Source organism: Meriones unguiculatus, chromosome 6 (genome assembly GCF_030254825.1).
Source record: "Meriones unguiculatus strain TT.TT164.6M chromosome 6, Bangor_MerUng_6.1, whole genome shotgun sequence".
Classification (NCBI taxonomy): domain Eukaryota; kingdom Metazoa; phylum Chordata; class Mammalia; order Rodentia; family Muridae; genus Meriones; species Meriones unguiculatus.
This window is the reverse complement of record NC_083354.1, coordinates 4,850,886-4,858,525: the sequence shown is the minus strand read 5'-3', so window position 1 is coordinate 4,858,525 and position 7,640 is coordinate 4,850,886.

Here is a 7,640-nt window from a genome sequence, read left to right as displayed (position 1 = left end):
ACTTCCTGTAGGCAGGGTAACCCTTGGATAAGTCTTGTCGGTCGGTTGCTGATCCCCTCCCTCCACTAGTCCTGCCTGGCTAGGAGGTGGTCACTTCAGTCCCCATGTTCTCCCCTGTTAGGCGTCTCAGCTGGAATCACACCCGTATCCTCTCAGGAGCCTATCCTTTAGCAGGCCTCCAGCTTGACCAAGAGATGTACCTTCCCAGTTTCCCTTTTTGCTGCCAGCTTTAGATATTTGGGTATATATTAAAAGCAAATTAAATTTATTCCATGTGGAAGAATAGTTTAAAATATTTAAGGAATAAATGAATAGCTATACAGTAAATCTTAGTTGTGAATGATTTATGATAAATGAAGTACAAAGACTTATAAATCTAACTTCAAGCTCAAGGAAGAAATCTCTCTCTCTCACACACACACACACACAATTGAATGTTAATCTACCAAAATCACCAATGGATATTATTCTGGCTTGCAAATTCACTCTCTAAGGCATGATAAAAACTCAGAGTGACAATGTAGCTATGTCTAAAGTCAGAATCATCCTTGGATTTTTCAGTTACTTGAACCGATATATTTTCATTTTCTTTTTTTTCCCCAAATGCAATTATTTTGAGTTGGTTATCTAAGACTTGGAACAGAAAGTGTTTTGACTAATAGAGTCAAGTTTGAGCGTATTTTGAGTATGGTTTGAAAAGAAACACATTTGAAAATGTGTTGGATGGTTTTGAGAATTTAGGGAAAACAGACTATTTCAAGCGTTATATTATCTGCACAAATAAACTTCTTTATTGATAGTGGGAGTTCTAGCAATAGCCTTTTGGAGGCTTGCGCTGAAAAATTAGAACATTTCAAATGTCTAAAGATATTCCACATTAATACTACCATCCAGAAAAATGCAGAATCAATCATTTTAATTTTTATTAGAGCACTGTTATGTGTCTGTGCATAGTCGTGCTTATTTGTATAAACTATGTATGATAACAATGTTCACTAGTGTACGTATTAGCACTGTAAGTGTGGCTCATGGGCTATAAAACAATAAAGTGTTTTTGTGCTATTTGCTCAGTGGAAATGCATTTCTTTTTTCTTTCTTTGATGTCAGCCGGTGTTGTCCTTACAAATAAAGCGTAATTCTGTTCCATTCCACAGACAGGATGATCTACATTCTTTCCAAATCCATCCTAGAGTCTGGTTTCAATGTTTATCAGCATCTCCTGGAGTAGAGCTGATAATGCCTGAAAGCTTTAAGAGATCTTGGGCCTTACACTGTAGTGTACTGTAAAAATTCTTCCCCTGGTATGTGAAACCAGGCTCCGGGTCAGGCAGAGCATGGGAGACACAGATAAGACAGGTTGAATTCTTGACTCAGGCCACCAGTGCCACCTGCCTAGGGTCTCCTCAACCATACGAGGCCAGCCAGATTTCAAAACCCAAGTTTATATTGAATTCCAGATAAGCAGCGGACAGATTTCTAATAATGCAATGTCTCATAGAGTATTTGCTATATCCTTTTGCTAAAAAAATCATTCATTGCTTAAGTGATGTTAAAATTGGACTGGTGTCTTATATTTTTGTTTGTTCAATACTAACCCAAAATACAACCCCACAGATTACATCAGGTTGAAGTGAAAAGAGCCACAGTGTCTACTTACTCTCCCATTGTCTGGATCCAGTTGAATTACTTCTTGTTTTCTGGGCCCTCATATGCAATTTAAAAGCCCATAATCAGACTGAAAGCAATAAACCACATAAAGCCACTAAGACAGGTCTAGAAAGGAAGAATTGTATAAAAAGTGCCTTTGGGTATAGACCTGAGACAATGGTGACTAAAGAACAAATCAACAATTTCAATTACTTCCTCATAAGAAGATGATTATGTCGGCAGGAAAGAGAATTAGGATGCAGGAAAGCTTGATATGGCAGAAGAGCATTGTGTCTAGGGTGGTTAGGGGCTTTCCCTCAATACTTCCGAAGTACGGCCTTATAAAAATTATTAGGGGTTCGATTGTCACGTCAGAAAAAGAATCGTTCTCCTTTAAGACTTGGCAGAGTATAGACAAAGCATGTTGTTTGAGATGCTCTCTTTTGCTAATTGCAAACTCAGAGTTCACCACCCTTTTACTACATCAGGGCAAGTAAGCAGGTGTTGAAGGTAGGAAATATCTGAGCTCCGAGAACCGGGTGACTTCATTAAAAATACTAAGGACCTTCCCTTTGATGCTTAGTAAGAATTCTATCCAGAATGAAGAAAAGGTGGGATTATTGGATTAGATCCCAGGTAGCCCAGGAGGATAGATGGCAGTGTGACTTGGTAGAGTTCCGTAATTAGAAGGTCAGCTATGGTCACTCACAGAACAGCAGGCAATCCTTACACAATCTAACCTTCAATCACCAACAAACGCTCACAGTGATGACAGTATCATTTCACCGTTTGACATAGCGGAGGAAGATGGGGAAAGAACAATTGCACATATATGAAAGTTTTTCTGTAGGATGTTTTGATAAATTAAGTAGACAAAATATTGTTTATTAACCTAGAGATCTCCATTTCTACTTGTACTTGAGAGCAGTATCAGATAAAATAGAGAGATATTTATGCAAAGGTATTCACGGCAGCATCATTAAGCATCAGATATGACTTCCTAATGCTAATTTACATCAGGTTTGACATAGTTTATATTTCCATAAAATGGAATATTATTTTCCATACAACGGACTATTATTTTCCATGTAATGGAATATTATTTTGCCATTGAAATTGTGTTGTAGAATAGCTAATGACAGGATAAGGTTCACCATGAATTATTCAACTAAAAATAATTATAAAATATTATGCCCTTGGTATTTTCTTGGAATTTTCTCAAAAATAGCAGGTGCATAAATATTCATCAAAGAATCAAAAGGATATGAAATAAAATGTAAATGCTGGTTATCTATGCAACACTATCACATGTGATTTTATATAATTATACTTTGGCTCCTTAATACAAATATCAATATTACTTTTGCATTTCAAAAATTACCATTGAATAAACAAATATTTGACTGAAATTATAAAATAATACCACATTAAATCTCAATTTTTGTTGGTGGAAGAAAATCTCTATAAAATAATTTGCTTATTCCGTGAAAAACCTGAACGTGAATTTTAGGAAATACCTTAAATATAGAATTCACCTTAAATTTCGAATTTGGATTTAGAGGGTTGCATTTATATTCATTTAATCTTGTCTCAAGATGACGTCCAGCTTTTAAGAATATATTTTGATAGGCCTGCTCTTTGATCACCTCCCCCTGAAGGGGGAGCAGCCTTACCAGGCCACAGAAGAAGACAATGCAGCCACTCCTGATGAGATCTGATAGACTAAGATCAGAAGGAAGGAGAGGAGGACCTCCCCTATCAGTGGACTTGGGGAGGGGCATGTGTGAAGAAGGGGAAGGGAGGGTGGGACCGGAAGGGAAGGAGGGAGAGGCTTATGGAGGGATACAAAGTGAAGAAAGTGTAATTAATAAAATAAAATTAAATTAAAAAAGAATATATTCCAAAAGGGTCTCTAAATTGTTGATCAGGTTTTTGAGGATAAAAAAATTATTCTTTAAGTAACAGTAGATGATTATTGTCCAAAAATCCTCAAGAACAGATTTAAAATTCAGAGGCCAACATGTCTTGTAAAATTGCTTACAGTTGCATCCTGACTACTTGACAATCTTAATGTGAAACTCAGATGAACATCACTCTAGTTCATAGCTGGATGTAAAGTGCCTACAGCAAAATTGCGGTGTGTTTTGTGATTGACACAGACCACATAAACTTCCCAGAAGTCTATTCAGTCCCAGCTCAGATGAAAATTCTTTTTGGCCAAACTATAACAATTTTTTTTTTTTTAAAATAGAAATGTTCCTGAGGTTGTGTGAAACCACAATTTTACAGCCACCCAGAAAGCGTTCTGTGAGGGGTATGAGGTGTCTATTTTGGGTGAAGAGTTTTGAGCCTAAGTCTCAGGAACAGTGCTGAAATTGTTTCTTTGGGGCATGTACAGGGTGGTATTACAAAGAAGAGACTTTGTGTGTGGCCTGAGTTCCCACAATTGTGACAAGTGACTGAAAAGATCTGAGAACTCAAGTAGATTAATACACCCAAATCTCATTTGCATCAACCTTCCCTGGACGAGGAAATCCTCAAGTGATGACACAAATGGAACTACTTGAATTTATTTTGTGAGCTTTCGTGGGCATTGGTGTGATATATGCCCCTTACCATCCGCTGGGGAATTCCTGTTACTCAGTTTTCAACGCCTGTTTGCAGGAGGGTTATTCTTAAGTTAGCGTGCTGCTCACCACTCCTCATCTCTTGTTCTATGTTGTGCTTGACGCTGCTGATCTGGGGCGTGTGAGATAGTTACTCAGATGCTCAGGCTTGTGTTCCAAAGGCTTCTGGAGGAGACGACTTAACACATGGCTTCAATCTTCTTTCTTTGGCAGCATGGGAAGCCAGCTAGTTGGCGGATTCCAGGTCCATAGACGTGTGCTATTTTTGCGTTGCGCTTAGGTTCTGCGACTGTGGCACAAACGAACTTCTCACACCTGTGCAATGAAATGCACTCTCGTTAAGGCAGGAAAAGAGGTGAGGCGGGAGTGGCAGAGATGGTGGGCACGTAATCACGAAATGTAAAATGTGCTAAACGATAATAACATACCCAGAAGCCTGGCAGGTAAGTGCTATGTGGGAGCTTTTGCATGAGAATGAGTACTTTCCCATTCCGGTTCTTCATGTAGGCTAGCACCTCTCCAAAAACCCATTCTTATTGCTGTAGTCAATCCTCTCAGGCTTTTATAACTTCTTCCTAAGATGGGTATAACACAATGCACTATTTCCTTATTTAGAAATCTGGATATTTACACCAATTTCATGGCAGCTCAACTAGATTCTCATTAGACTTCTTCTTCTTCTTCTTCTTCTTCTTCTTCTTCTTCTTCTTCTTCTTCTTCTTCTTCTTCTTCTTCTATCTGTGAAATGAAAGACATGAAATAGGTGACCAACAGGGGATCAGCAGCAATTCTCCAGTTTGGACTATTCTTTCACAGTCTCTCTGGGAAGTGGTCCCTGTCCTCCATATCAGTAACAGGGAGAGGAGTGTCTGGACTTTAGGTAATTTCCCATATTTGAATTTAGTCTTCTCCTCCTCACAGTTCTAGGCTTGAACCTTGTGGTCTAAGGATATATGACATATATAAGTGTATATCAATAAGGGAATATAATATGATTTCCATGCCCAACAAAGCAGTAGAAGAGACAGTATGACAAATATATCATTTCTAATCTTTTCACTTAATAGCTGAGTAATTTAGGGAAAGACATTTTACCCCTTTAGGTACAAGTTTAATTTATTCAAAAATTTGGTGTGTTTCATACTGTACAAGACTTTGTTATTATTGAAAGGGAATACTTGCATTATAGAAAAATTGAAAACATTAATTTCTATATGTATCTATGGTGGCAATGAAAATATAGTGAGGCAAATTTGGAAAAGTGAATCAAAGTTTTTATTAAATGAAGTAGAATTTTTAAAGGGGAAGAAAAATAGTTAGTTTGGTATGCTTTCTTTTTTAACAGACAGAATACTTACTGTGTTCTGGGAAACATTGCTTTTAACATATCATTAAAAATGCTGGCACGATCTCCAAGCTTATGCTGCTTATATCCTATTAATTTAATTGACTCTTATAGAACATGAATTATTTAAAAGCTTAACAAACTGTTAAATAGTCAATAGATTGTTGCGTCAATATTGCTCTGTTGACTGGAACTATGTCTTTTTGTTACATTAGTGAGTCATGATGTCATAGGAAGTCCATGGCTGGGTGGGTTACAAATACTCTCTTAAAGACAGAATGCCACACTATAGTAGAAACAAAGAAGAAAATAAACACAATAGAGAAAAGTAACTTTATTTTGGGGAAATTATGCCTTTGGTAATGATTCTCACCCATCTAAACAAAACATTTAATTTATCAAGCCTTTGGGTAGAATTTAATAAGTGTATTTTAAGCTATTATTTTATTTGATTGGTTATGATAATTATTTTGTCTAAACAGAGGTCAGCAGTACGTAAATAAAAACTTTGGTGTCACAATATATTTTAAAAACAGTATGAAAACAAGTTAGCCAATATAAAGATAATGACTCATTTTGCTGAATTTGGGAGTCTATGTTTTTCCTCCTGAAGTTCTAGAACACATTTATTCTAATTTTCATTTATCAGTCTCTTTGGCAAGAGACAACCTGTTGTACATATCTTAAAGTAAAATGTGGAATAACTTATTTTTTAAATTTTTTTGAAAAGTTGGAATTTCCTTAGCCAGCACGGTGCCTCATATTGAAAATGAAATTTGCTGTTCTTTGCTTTGCTGATGCTTCGGCTAAGCTGTTTTTATATGCATTCCATCCTGGACTTCTCTAGAGACTATATAAAAACTAGACTTCAATATTGTTCTTGGTACTAATTGCCTTAGACATTAATTTGATGGAGATTTGTTCATAGACTGATGATAGAGAGTTAGCTTTGGCATCTCCAATACAGTGCTGTTATGAAGTATTGTGAAAATATTTGTAAAATCCCAGGAGTGTCTTTCAGCCTCAAGAAGATTTCATCATACAATAACAAAAAAGATGTCAAAACCAGGCTGTGGCTGGCCACCATCAGCCCTACCCTAAAGTACATGAGAGGAGAATCTGGTTCTGTTTATCTTGCTCCCAAAGGTGCTTTGTTTGTTTTTTCAGTGTCAATTTTGCTGCCTAGGATTGTATCAAATATCTGGATTCTAGGGATATTCCTGACTCAGTCTTCCAAGAAATTGGACTACAGACATGGGCTTCCATCATCTCTTCTTGGTCAACATTATGACTGTGAGCCAGATTACATCACAAGCCTGTTCCTAACCTTGGTAAGTTGAGGCAGGGGGTATGTGGAATTCAGCCTGTTTCTATATAGCCAAAAATGGCAGAATGGTCACTGCATTCTTTTTTTTCCACCAAATTATAGTATAATCAATACAAATTCCTTAATTAGACTTTTGTAATAATGAGTTTTCCTCTCAGAGCAGTTGTGGGAGGCCACTTAATAAATATGACAATTTTATTTATTCTCAGTCATAATATTAGATCATATATAAAAAAATCTCCCACTGCAAAAGTTTCATGATGTATTCTATTATATAGATCCAATGGCCCTAGGGAGACTAAGAGAGATTTATTTTCATTTTAAAGATTAACAATTTCGAGGCTTTTATGGTGAAAGAATATACACTTTAAAAAAAAGTAGCAGTGTCTGCTGAATCAGTTTAGTATTTTAGGAGTTTAGTATTTTTCAAGGCCAGATTTTCTGGCAGTAATAGATTCAGAAGTCAATGAGCATATTCATCATATAGATTTCCCCATGGTTGTTGTCTTTGTTAAAAAAGAAAAATAAATGTGAATATATGAAAGACACTGGACTTTTAACGAGAGGCTGTAATTCAAAGCCCCAAACACATTTTCTTTATTTTAGTACTGACACTTGAACCTTGGTTTTCCCTGAGTGTTTAAGGTGTGTGTGTGTGTGTGTGTGTGTGTGTGTGTGTGTGTGTATTTGGCAC